The sequence below is a fragment of the Desmodus rotundus genome, chromosome 2 (assembly GCF_022682495.2).
Source record: "Desmodus rotundus isolate HL8 chromosome 2, HLdesRot8A.1, whole genome shotgun sequence".
Classification (NCBI taxonomy): Eukaryota; Metazoa; Chordata; class Mammalia; order Chiroptera; family Phyllostomidae; genus Desmodus; species Desmodus rotundus.
This window is the reverse complement of record NC_071388.1, coordinates 168266639-168280864: the sequence shown is the minus strand read 5'-3', so window position 1 is coordinate 168280864 and position 14226 is coordinate 168266639. Positions and strand designations below refer to the sequence as shown.

General features: G+C 37.4%; 1 pseudogene; it reads left to right on the top strand.

Annotated features, from left to right (window-relative positions):
* The first annotated feature begins 1410 nt into the window (after positions 1-1410).
* LOC112305770 (histone H3.3A-like) lies at positions 1411-1930 on the top strand (annotated as a pseudogene).
* The last annotated feature ends 12296 nt before the right edge of the window (positions 1931-14226 follow it).

The window sequence follows — 14226 nt, the reverse complement described above, 5'->3', positions numbered from 1 at the left end:
GAGCGATGTGATGAATTTAATACAAATGTGCTTACCCACAAGATGACCACGTGGCTTTGGCATCACACACTGTGCATCTGGGCAGAAGGCTGCTTGGAGAGTTAGCTTGAATCATACCCTCCTCCCTCAGCATGTGGAAGTAAATTCATAGAAACGAGTGATTTGGTCTCAGGGGCCGGGAAAGCATTCTGGCAATGACATAAGCATTAGTTTCAGCATCGTTTCTAAGAGAACCAAGGGATCATCCTATGAAATGAATTGTTATTAAATAATGTGGTATCCCTCACTTGATGGAATAGCCATGTTAAGCCAAACAGTTTATAAAAGGCAAAGTGAATCATATGTTGTAAATGTCTGTTACAAAAATCATACATGTGTTTCCACAACAGTATACCGCATGATGGAATAGACTCAGTTTTACGGGAGAGCAGTTACAAGTACAAATATGTTCCATGGCATGCACGATGCCAGCTCCCATGGGTAGACCTGCCTGCCGTTCCTTTTTCTTCAGCACTTTTCTTGTTCCAGATCTTTCCACAGCCAGACACAATACTACCCCACCCCCTCAAAATCATATAAATTCTGGCCAAGCCTGGAAATCAACATGATCCACTTAGATGCTTTTTGTCAAAGCATTAGTAGAATCTAAGAGCTTTAGGTTGGTTGTAAAATTAAGTGTAATTGGAAAGGTGCAAAGGACAGACTTTGAATTACCAAACTAACAGCAGGTACTTTCACCCTGAACATTATGAGTTCTGTAAGTTTGGAGGTGTATTTATAAATAGCTATATGTTATATAGGGAATTTCCAATCAGACAAAATTATTCCAACTTGATCCTCTGATTTGACATTAAATTACAACATGTATGTTAGTTTAGTTGATTTTTAGTATGCCTTAAAAAGTAGTAATACATTGCTTTAGTGCACAAAGAAACTGACTTGACCACAATTTAATCACTTGCTAAGGATCTCTTCCTTGTTTAAAATTAACTATTATGAAGCAAATTTGATGTCATTTATGCACATTCAAATGGTTCAATCAAATTTCATAGTTAAGATATGATTAGATTACTTTAGATTATACCACACATCTCCCTATACAATTTATGCAATACTGCTAGTTAATTAGCCAGGTCAGTCCTTCATTTACTCAGTTCATCACATACAAGATATTACTCTAGTGGCTGTGAAGAAGGGAGCAAAGTGCAAGATGTCCTCAAACAGGTTAACACCAAAATGTCCATAATGTCACAATAATGTCAAAACTCGTAAGCACAACAAGGCAAACACAAAGGAATTTCCATGGGAGTTTTGAGAAAAGAGGAAATATTTTTGTTTGAAGGTATCAGGAAAGAGTAGCAGAGTTGGCTTTGAAAGATGGGTAGAATTTTTTAAAAGTAGACATGGTGTCCGCAGCCGCCGTCGCTCTCTAACGCCAGCACCTCCTACAGCTCGCCGAGCTCCAGCCGAAGGAGAAGGGGGGTAAGTAAAGAGGTCCCTATACCATGGCTGGTACAAAGCAGACTGCCCGCAAATCGACCGGTGGTAAAGCACCGAGGAAGCGACTGGCTACCAAAGCCGCTCTCAAGAGTGCACCCTCTACTGGAGGGATGAAGAAACCTCATCCTTACAGGCCTGGTACTGTGGCACTTCCGTGAAATTAGACGTTATCAGAAGTCCACTGAACTTCTGATTCGCAAGCTTCCCTTGCAGCGTCTGGTGCGAGAAATTGCCCAGGAGTTCAAAACAGATCTGCGCTTCCAGAGTGCAGCTATTGGTGCTTTGCAGGAGGTAAGTGAAACCTATCTGGTTGGCCTTTTTGAAGACACCAACCTGTGTGCTCTCCATGCCAAACGTGTAACAATTATGCCAAAAGACATCCAGCTAGCACGCTGCATACATGGAGAGCATGCTTAAGAATCCACTATGATGGGAAACATTTCATTCTTAAAAAAAAAATTCTCTTCCTGTTATTGGTAGTTCTGAACGTTAGATATTTGTTTTCCATGGGGTCAAAAAGGTACCTAAGTATATGATTGCAAGTGGAAAATAGGGGATAGAAATCAGGTATTGGCCATTTTTCCATTTTCATTTGTGTGTGAATTTTTTTAATATAAATGCGGGGACATAAAGCATTAATGCAAGTACAAGGTGTTTCAGTGAACAACTTTCAAGCAGTTCAACTTTATAACAATATAAATAAACCTGTTAAATTTTTCTGGACAATGCCAGCATTTGGATTTTTAAAAAACAAGTAAATTTCTTATTGATGGCAACTAAATGGTGTTTGTAGCATTTTTATCATACAGTAGATTCCATCCATTCACTATACTTTTCTAACTGAGTTGTCCTACATGCACGTATGTTTTTAATGTTGTCTGTCTTCTGTGCTGTTCCTGTAAGTTTGCTATTAAAATACATTAAACTAAAATAAATAAATAAATAAATAAATAAATAAATAAAAGTAGACATGGGAGAGAAGATTATTCCAAGGAGAGAAGAAAGTAAATGGTACGGAAGTGGTAACATTGGGAGACTGGTGTAAGCCTACCTGGTCTACAAATTAGACCACAAGGAGAAAGTTAATGGACACAGCTGGTAGGGCCGGACTATGGTACAGCAAACTAAAGGATTTCCAGATTAGTTGGTGATAATGGGAGTAATTTAAGACACTGCACAAAAAGGTAGTGAGTATTAGGCTTTGAAGATTAATCAAAGAAGATGGATGGAAAGACATTCAGTGCCAAGAGATGAGCTAGGACACATTGTAATAGTCCAGAGGAGAGGAATAGCAGGTCTAGATTAGCGCCAAAAGAACTGACGTGAGACTGCAGGTTTCCCCTGAAAAGCCAAGCTCCACAGTGGCACACACCTTATCACTCTCACTCAATAAATACTTGTGGAGTGACTAACGTGCAGTTCGGAGATTCTTCAGAAGTAACACTGGCAGACTTATGAAATTGATTAATAATGGAAAAAAGGGAAGATGATTAAGACTTTGAGACTTTAAGAGCAATATCATAATAAGAAATTCAGAAGGTTTGGGGTGCTGCATTCATTTATTCATTCAATAAATATTTTTGAGTATATGCTATGTGCAGGTATACATAGAATTTTGAAGACTCTGAGTCTGAGGTACTAAGACAGATTCAGATAGAGACTGCCAGGTGTTTAAAAGGTGCTTCTACATTTAGTGAAGAAATTCCATAAAGAAAGCATTTTAATGATAGTGTGGCTGCATCTACTCATGATTCACATTAAAAATTCATTTTAGCCTCCAAGTTGCAATGTATGCTTTTGCACAGTAATTTATGGCTTCCATTTTAAAGAGAATTGTTTGTGAAACACATTTCGCCTTTCCTTTTTCCAAGGTAAAAATTATGCTGTATTAAGCCTTATAAAGAATAGATATTGTTCATAAGAAACTCAGAACTTAGTGGTTTAATCAAATATGATAATCCTATCTTAATATCTACATTCTAAATATTACCAAATATGGATTTTTAATAAGTAACTATAATCTATCTTGATGATGAAGTTAATCAAAACAAAAGATAGCACAAATTTTAAAATTTTTAATTGTTCTCAGCAAATGAGATTTTAATATTGTACTAGTTTTGGATTCAGCTTTTGAAAAAAATGAAAGCTTTAGGAAAATGCATTTATCCTACTTATCCTGTAAAACATTTGACATTAATTTCTTTCTAGGAAAAGAGGTTAAATGCTTTGTGTATCATTATCCACAAAAACAAGGTATGAGAAAATGTTCAGCCCTAGCTGGTGTGACTTAGTGGTTTGAGCGCCAGCCTGTGAACCGAAAGGTTTCTGGTTAAATTCCTGATCAGGGCACGTGCCTGGGTTGCAGTCAGGACCCCAGTTGGGGGTGTGTGAGAGGCAACTGATCAGTGTTTCTCTCATACATTGGTGTTTCTTTTCCTCTCCCCCTCCCTTCCCCTCTTTCTAAAAATAAATAAATGAAATCTTTTTTAAAAATCAACCTCTTTTAAAAAAAGAAAAAGGAAAATATTTAGAGTAATTTTTCTGATAGTTATTTGTAAAGTAAATTCACACTCAATGTTAGGTATGACTTCATTTTGGGGGATACAGCAAACTTTATGGAACAAATGAATAAACTTCAGCATATGTAATCTACAAATGCCACATATGCTTCAGTGACTATTATTTCTTTAGTAATCTCCTTGGCATTTGTGTACATTCACATACAGCATAGGGGGTGTGTGTGTGTGTATTTGCTTTCTTTCTAAATTGTTAGCATCTTACTCTGATCACAATTAATAAATATCTATACCTAGTGGTTACTAAATTCATTAATTGTAAGTGAATTATAATGATTTTATTTATCTTTTTGATTAGGGATATGGCAAGAACACGTCTCAGTTTTAATCCATAATATAAAACAGGCCATTTAACCTAAAGAGCCTGAGGAGAGCTTCTAAATACATGCTTTTTGGGTAACAACAGCACTTTTGCCTTCTAAGCGTTTTGTTTCCCTACTGGTTCATTCCTCAAGATAAATAGTTGTTTCTGTATTTTGCTGGAAATAGAACATGCATAATTGGACCCAATGAGCAACATCTGTCCTTAAAATGTACCACATCAACATGGTATATGCAAAGTTAAACAAAGAAAGCCAGAAGTCTCCTGCTGTACCAAGGCATAGTAAAGCAATCACTTTTCACATCTCAATGGAGAACTTTAAGAGAAAACATTTCATTCTCAGGTGATTTAAACATGTAATAAAAGTGTAATATACACATTCAAATTAAGAACAAACTGACAGTAACAGGGGGGCAGGTAATGGGGAGAAAAGGGGGATGGGTTTTCAGGAACATCTATAAAGGACACATGGACAAAACCAAGGGGGGGTGGAATCAGGGGTGGGAGGTGGGAATGGCTGGGGTGGGGGGAGTGGTGGGGGGGAAATGGAAACAACTGTACTTGAACAACAATAAATAAATATATGTATATATGTATATATATATATATATATCCACACACACACACACACAAATCAAGATGAAAATAATTTCTGAATTATATCTAGTAGGGATGACACCAGGAAGAATTTATTTTAAGAGACCAACTATGGATATAAAAAGAAAGTTGCCCACGAGGGTGTAAATAGTTTACCAAGCTATCGTATTGGGTACTTGAAAAATTCTCAACTAAGTAAAGAAATTAAGTGGCTCTTTAGCAAGTGAGTGGCATTTTAGGAAAGTATTTCAGTTAGGCCTTGGATAAAAGTGAGCTACTACTCCGGAAAGACCTAAAACACAGCGACCGGGGGACCTCATTACCCCCAGCACGGGGCAAGACTCGCATGCCCTAGCTTTCAGCTCTCTCATGATGACAGTAAACAACTTATAAAAGTTGTCAAAGACAGTGTGCATATTTAAGCTGACCAGGTAGACCAGATCCTTAATAAATTTGGAGTTGTTGGCCATTTAAGGATATTCACAGACAACAGTAGAACTTTTTACTTTTGCTGCAATAATTGACACAAGAAGAACTTCATGTGGTGACTGTATTGTTACGAGGTTCCTTGGGGAAAAAAATGATACAACAAAATGTTTTCACCTCATTTGTTCTCTCTTTCTGGCTAATGTGATGTTGCATTAAATCTTCCCTAAGTCCTGGAGTCTGACTGTGATAGAATTTAATTTTCTAGTTATAAATTTGAAAGAAAAAGTAGAAACAGAAAAAAAATAGAGCATTAAGTTCAGTAAATAAGGCCTAGGCTATTTTCACTTATAATTTATCACTCGTTCTACAAATAATTATTGAGTCTCAACTCTGTGTCAAGTACTATTTTAGTTACAGAGAATATAAAAATGAACCAAACAGAACAATTATCTGCTCTAATGAAACTCACATTATACCAGAAGGCAAAAAATAAACTAGTAAACAAACACATTAGAAATGATTTCAGTCAGGGCTTTGTGCTATGAACAAACTACAGAGGGGACTATGGCAGAGCACGGGGGTGCTGTTTTACATTGGGGAGTTATTTCTAAGTACAATGGGAGCCCACAAGATGGTCTTAAGCAGGAAACATCCAATTTGCATTTTTAAAAGAAACTTTAGGTGGCTATATGGATATTAGGTCATTATGGTGTAAAAACAAAAACAGGACAACCAGTTACAAAGTTATTGCGGCAACCAGGAGAACAAAGATGGCACCCCAACCTAGACCAGAATTGGAAAGATCATCAGAAATATATTGGGTATATATTTTGGCGATAGGGCACACAGGATCTGCCAATGGTTTGTGTATCAGTTGGTACTATAAAGAAAAGAATAAATAAAACTTCCTAATTTATTTATATAATACAGTGTTGCTTATTGACATGGAAATGCCTGGAGAGAAATAGGTTTGGAGGGAAGGCTTTTCAAGGTTTCTATTATAGTCCTTGTATTAGGATAGGATATATTATGCTAGGGTAATAAAATCCACAAAATCTCAGTGACTAACATAACAAAGATTTCCCACAGGTTATCAAGGGGACTGTGTTCCACACAGTCTGTCAGAGACCCAGGATGACAGAGGTTCCACATGTCTTAGGGGCAGCAATTGAATCACAAAGCTACCCCAGCTGCCATAAGAACAAAGAGAAACTGGAGAATCACTGCAAAACACCTGGGTTTGCGTTTCGTTAGCTGGACTAGTTGCATGGCCCTGCCTCACTTCAAGAAGTCTGTGAAATGTAGAGAGGCAAATTGATCTTCGCTGAAACTGCTGTCTGTGCTATACACCGATGGGTTCTGATATGCCTATTAGTCATTCTTGTTTATTGTTCCCAATTTGACATCATGCAAGCTATTGAGATCTCAGTCAATCATTAGAAGTGATTTCTTACTAAAACAATCACTAAGAGCTAAAACAATCATGTATTAGTTAATGTATTTCTTTGGAACTGAAAGTTCCAGAATAGTAAATAACTTTTTCTATCAAAATCTCAACAAAAAAATAAATAGTACATTTAATTTAGGCTATTTGAAATCATCTTTTTTAAAAAACGAAGATGTGGGTAAGTGTAGGGAAAGCACAACAGATAGAGCACAGGAACCACAAAGGATCTAGTACAGGTTAGTAGTCAGGGTTCTCACCGCTCTGAGGCCCAAAGAGATGAGAGGAAGAACTATTTATCAGAACCCAGGAGAGAATGGTGTAGAGGATGCAGCTTTTAGAGCAACAGTAATCTTCAATCAAAGGAAACCTCACAAAGAAGAACCAGTTGAGTGAATACCCTGACCTCCCTCTCACTGCTTCCCATCTCCTGGCATCACACTTCCTGACTTCAAAGCTACAGGAATCAAAAGACATGTGGTACCAACATAAAAACAGACGTGTTGACCAAGGGAACGGAGCAAAGAGACCAGAAGTAATCCCATGTATATGTGGTCAATAAACTTTTGAAAAAGAAGCCAGGAACAGACCATTGGAAAGGAATAGTCTTCAATAAATGTTTCTCGGAAAACTACACAGTCACACGCGAAAGAATGAAACTGGACCACCATAGTACACCATACACAAAAATCAACTCGAAATGGATTAAAGACCTCAACATCAGGCCACAAACCCTAAAACTCCTGCAAGAAAACACAGGAGGTAACTCCTTGACATCACTCTTGGAAATTATTTTTTGGATTGGACACCAAAAAGTGAAGGCAACAAATGCAAAAATAAACAGGTAGGACTACATCACACGAACACGTTTTTTCACAGCAAGGGAAACCATTAACCAAATGAAAAGATAACCTATGGAATAGGAGAATATATTTGCACACTACATATCTGACAAGGGGTTAATATCCAAAACATGCAAGTGACTAATACAACTCAATAGTGAAAATAAGTTAATAAATAAATAACCCAATTTTAAAATGTGCAAAGGATTTAATAGAGATTTTCCAAAGAAGACATACAAATGGCCAGCAGGTACATAAAAAGATGCTAGACATTATTAATCATTATAGAAATGCAACCACAACCACAACAAAATCTCAAACCCATTAAACGTCTATTATCAAAAAGACAGGAGATAACATGCTGGCAAGGTATGGATGTAAACTGGCACAGCCAAGATGGAACACAGGACGTAGGTTCCTCAAGAAGCTAAAAACAGAACCACTGTATGATCCAGCAGTTCCGCTTCTGGTACACATACAAATGAAATAAAATCAGAATCTCAATGAGGTGTCTGCTCTCTTCTGTTCACTGAAGCCTTTTAACAATATTCAAGGAATAAAAACTACCTGTCTGTCTGTCAATGGATGAATGGATTAAAAAATGTGGTATATATACACAATGGAATATTGTTCAGCAGTAAAACAGAAGGAAATCTTGTCATTTGCAACAACATGGATGAAACTGGAAGGCATTATATGAAATGAGAAAAACCAGAGAAAGACAAACACTGCTTGGTCAATTCCACCTCTACGTAGAACCTAAAAAAAAGTCAGACTCACAGAACCAGAGTACAGTGGTGGTTGTCAGGGGCCGAAGGGCGGGCAAAGGAGGGCGAGGCTAGCAAAAGGGGTAGGTGGAGGTGGAAGAGGGTAGAAGGAGTAAAAATAGTAATAAAAAAAACAAGAAAAAAAGGGAAAAAAGAAACTACAGAAAAGACGAGATAATAAAAAAAATTAAAATCCACCCAGAACCTTAACACCCAGAGATTTAAATAAATAAATAAATAAAATCAATAACATCTGAGGATCTAATGTATATATAAAATAACTCAAATTCCAAAAAAAAGAGTAGAACTTCAATATTCTCACAAAAAAAGGTAAATACGTGAGGTGATTGATGTGTTAATTAAATGGGGGAAGTCCATCCATGCTGTGTATGTGTATCAAATCATTACACCGCACACTTTAAATATATTACCTCGATTACACCTCAGTAAAGCAGAATAATAAATAAATATTGTTGACTTTTCTGAACCAAAAAAAAAGTAACAATCAAAGTCATGGGCAAATGTCGTGTAGGGAACATGCGTGGAGCAAATGGCTGAGGATGGAATCTTAAGAAACACTGCATTTAACATGTACTATAACTAGGAATACCCACTACATGCTACAGTAAGCCAAATGGTATTCATATTTAACAGAAATATCTTTTAAGTACTTTTGACATTGAAAAGTATTAATAAGGGTAACTGAAACAAACTACACATTTATCAGAATTAGGAGTAACAAACGGAGAACTTCCTCTTTTCTCTCCCCCCAGGATCCTGGCCTTGCTTGAGCTGGCTGAAGACATGGGGTTGGTTCTCTTATGGGTCATCTTTTGGGCTACTGCTGCCTTTCAGATTTTGCGTCTCCGCTACCCTGCTCTTTCAGTGGGTCGTACACAGCGCCCTTCTAGTTGGGAAGGGTGGGAAGAGAAATGGGGGAATCTTTCTTGCTTTTCTGGGTTTTATCTTCATTCTCTCTCTTTGTTTTTTTGGGCCAGAGAGTCACTTTCCATTTCTTTTACCTATTTTCTTTTTCCTAGCTTTCCAACCAGTTCTCTGAACAATTTCTTCCCAGCCAGTCTTCCAATTACACCACGTTCTATGAAATATTTGTTCACTGTAATTCCAGGTGCTAGGAAGAAAATTTCATTTTCTCCTTAAGTTTAAGGTCGAAGGTTAAGTTGAACCACTGCCAAAAGGATCTCTGCACTGCTCTGCACGATTTCCTGCTGATACAGGGCTCAGAGGCAGGAAGCCAAGCCCAATGGAGGAGAAGGAAGAGGTGTCTGCAAAACAGCTGAGTGCTGACCAAGCAGAGAAGTTGAAAACTGATCATTTGTGACTAATGTGTGAATTTTTGACTACTCTCTAAACATATTAATCTCAACCATCTAGCTCAATAAATAAATACTACGCTGAAGTTAAGGTTTTTGGTCTAATTGAGGTTGGGAACAGTCTAGCAGTGGCCAGGGGGGAGTGGGGTGGGGACAGTGGGAAGAGGGGATTGCAGGAACTATTATGAAGGACACATGGACAAAATCGGGGGGGATGGTGGGGGTGGGGGAGGGAGATGGGTTCAGCTGGGGTGGGGGGGGAGGGAAGGGGAGAAAAGGCATACAACTGTAATTGAATAACAATAAAAATTCAAAAAAAAAAGATTTTTGGTCTAAAAGTTACTAATGGCATCATTACCAGTTTCTGCAAAGCTCCTTAAATATAACAGGGTGCTTGTCAGCTGACTATTTTGAATATATCCAATTGAAATTTGGTTCCTTCTTTTCAATCACCTTTTTCATCACTCTGTTCTGCCTTTCAGTTCCAGCTAACTGATCTCAGCTGATCTTTTTTCCTGACAGCTGTGAGAGGAAAGCATTAAAAGCCTGTGCTACTACACAGTCATCTATTATCAACTGAAGATTTGGCAGATACAGAAGGGGAAATCAGGCTGCAGGGGTCTTTATCTGACCTTCACTGTTTCTGTCTATTTTAGATTAGAAAAGGTTTTAGAAATTCATGCAACGTGTCATAAATTCTGGGAGAGTTATGCAAAACTACAAAGGCAGATTTCATAAACAATGGGGTTCATATAATATCCTATGACCATTTCTCCTCTTTCTCTAATTGTTCAAGATGTTCACAGCATTAAATTTGAATGGCAATAATGTATAAATATAACTTATATTTCTAGTGATGAGAGAAATTTCATGAAATCCTGAATCATAGATTGGAGAGTTCTCAGAGGTGATCTGATTTAAATAACATTGGATAAGAAAATATATAAAATAAGAAGCAGAACAATCTTGTGTGTATACTCTAGTATAATCTTTGCTAATAATTTATCAAGAATAAGTGGCAGAGTTCTCATTTGACTAGGGCAAACCCAGCTTTGATTACCTTCATGGTACCAGCTGTGGGCTGAATTGTATTCTCCCCAAATTTCATGTGTTGAAGCCCTAACCTCCAACGTGGTGGTATTTGGTGCTGGGGCCTTTGGGAGGTAATTCAGGTTAGATGAGGTTATGAGGCTGGGGCCCTCATGGTGGGATTTGTCACTTTATTAGACTAGGAAAAAGGGGAAGGTGGCCATCTATATAGGCCAGGGACAGGGCTCTCACCAAAATGAAACAGCCAGCACCTTGATCTTGACTTCCCAGCCTCAATCAGTGTATGAAAGAAATGTCTGTTGTTTAAGCCATCCAGCACATGGTACTTTGCTATAGCAACCTGAGCAGATTAATACAGTGTCCAGGTAGAAAAATAACTTGCTTAACAAAGGAGTAACCAAAGTCACCAAAGATAATTTCCCAGAGTTACCTTAATTATGCCTGGAAGAAAACGGTGTCATATGAAGGCACATTATAGGTTGTCTCATTCCATCAACTCCCACATTTAATTCACAAACCAGCTTAATTAACTCTATCACCAAATGATTGTATAATAACTCCAATTATTTCTTTTCATTCTACTAAAACCACCATCATCTCTCACCCAAATAGTGCAGTAGCCCCCCCAACATGTATCCCAGCTTTATTTCTGGGCCAATCTCCCCACAGTTGCCGGAGTGGTCTTTTTAAAATATAACACATTCACATGCTTAAAATTCTCCAATGACATTTCATTGCACTTAAAGTATAATCCAAACTTCTCACCCAGTTTACAAAGCTTTGTACTACTTGGGCCCTCATCACTACTCCAATCTGGTCTCATATCATTCTCCCCTTCAATTTCCCTATTTCCCCAACTTGCCCATCAATGACATTCCTGCCTTAGGACTATGGTGCTAGTGTCCTCTTCTCAAGATCCTGTTTGATCCTCACCTGGCTGACTTCTTGACGTTCAAATCTGTTTAAATGTCAGCTTTTCAGAGAGGTTCTCCTGACCACACAGCCTAAAACAAACACCCTGTCATACTTTACCACACCACGCTGCTTTGATTCTGCAGAGTATTTATTGCTGACTGATATTTTGCTCACTTACTGGTACATATTTACTTATTGAATGTAAGCTCCTTGGGAGCTGGAACTGGTTTGTCTTACTCACAGCTGTATGCCCAGATCCTAAAAGGGAGCCAAGAAAAGAGTTATTTACACACATTTTCAAATGAATAAATAAATTATCTAATTTCACAGCATGAAAGGGGTCTACTTATAAACATGTATTTCTATCATCTTCCATAGTGCCAGAAATTTCTACAATTAGAGTCATTTCTATGAATAAAACCATTAAAATGTATACATATAAGTAAAATAACCTACTAAAGTATAATCATTCATTAAAATCTTTAGGTAATTTGTTTGTTTACACTAAATTAAAAAGAATTGCTTTAACAGAATGGCTTGTAAGAGGGAAAAACAGTGCGAAATTTAGAAGTTACTCCCAAGAAAGAGAAAGTAGCATAATGCAAAGGTCTTGAGTAGCTAAAGAATATCACGGAAGGAAAGGAGTGACGGGGCCACCTAAGCAACAATTTTATATAAGGTCTGCTCTGAGAAAAGTGTATGTACTAAGTAATGAAGTTAACTGAGGAAGTCAATTTTAGATCTCGTTCTTTCTCTCAAGTGTTATGTTCTCAATAATTGGCTACCATCTCTGTGAGTCAGGCAGGTTGTGTTGTCCTTTCAATCCACCACAGTTGAGAAACTAGGACCCTTTGCCATATGGGACCCGGGATCAAGCCTCGGCTCTTATTCTACAGTGCCCATTTTGCATACCTGGATCAGAAAATTCTCACTAAAAATTCTAGGAGCTGGTAAAATGATTATATTCCACAAGTAATGTGAGAGGCATCAGGGGTAGTGTTCGAAGGGAAGCAACTGGTAGGGATGAAGCTATTTAAAAAACATCAATAACCCCACCACTCGCCTCCTTACCCTACTCCACCTACCTCCAGAATGTTGCTTATGTACTTACATCATTTAATTTCACTTTGCTTTGGCATTCATTTATTAAACATTCAACAATTTTTCTTGGGCACATTTGAAATGATAGGCATCTCTCTAATTGCCCATGACATGGTAGAAAACAAAGTTAATTCCCTTTATTTTCCCTCATTATAAAGGTATTATAAAGTATGCAAGCTCCCCAATGGCAAAAAGAACTTTTTTTATTCAAGTACATAGTCTCTCCCCTTGGTCAGCTCCTATCCTCACTCTATTGCCAAATGAATATGTGTTGAAATTAGTGAAATTTAACGAAGGCAGGAGGGTTTGGGTGGAGATGGAAGAAGGTATAAAGGGGATAAATGCTAATGAAAAAAATACCATTAAGAAAAAGAAAGAAAGACATGGAATTGAATGGGACAGGCCGGAATGGACTCTTCCATGTGTTCTGATCCCACACCCTGCCTTACGCTGTCTAGGGCATAAGTAGCAAACAACTGAAATTATAAATCAGTGTTTCTCAAAGTGTGATATTTGGACCATGAGCATCAGAATCATCTAGGATATTTGTTAACAGTGAAAATTTTAAAGTTCCAACATGGATCTACCAAGTGGAAATCTCCTAAGAAAATCTGCACGTGTCTTAGAGACCCTTAGGCACATTCGAGTTTAAAACACACTGCTGTAAGCCTCAAGTTACAGCCAGAGACAGTAAAACAACATACTTCACCCTTTTTGAGAGGGCAAAATCACTTATAAATGATTTATTTTGGTATCTCTTCAGTTGTCTCAAGTTCAATTGCTAGTACTTGATAGATAAATTACTACCAAAAAAAAATATGAAGCCACTATAGATAAGTCCCTGAACTTCAGATATTATCTGAAGTTTATCAGGCATCTGATTGGACCATGGACATTCTGCAAAGAACAGTCAGCCTTTCTCCAAAAGTATCTAGTGATAACTAACTTTGGTTATTTTATTTCATCTGAATAATTAACTCAAACAGTAAGCTGCTTTTTGGTCTAAATATCTCTTGACAATTGTTCCCATTTCTGCTTTACTTTAATGCTGAAAGATTTAGCTGATTGATGCCAAGTACATATATTACTATCATTTTTAATAATATAATTTCAGTTATTACACATTTAATTGTGAAATCAGAACTATATTTTATTGATAGGAACACTTGTTTTTCCAAGTGATAGTAACTTGCATCATTATGGTAACTCTACCTCAATTATCTTGCAGTGTTTGTTTGTTTTTGTTTTTGCTTTACTGTAATGTATCACCTTCTCAAAACTATGTGTAATCTCATCAAGGCATTTAACTAATGAAATACTTTAAATTACTTCCCCAGATAATGTCAGAA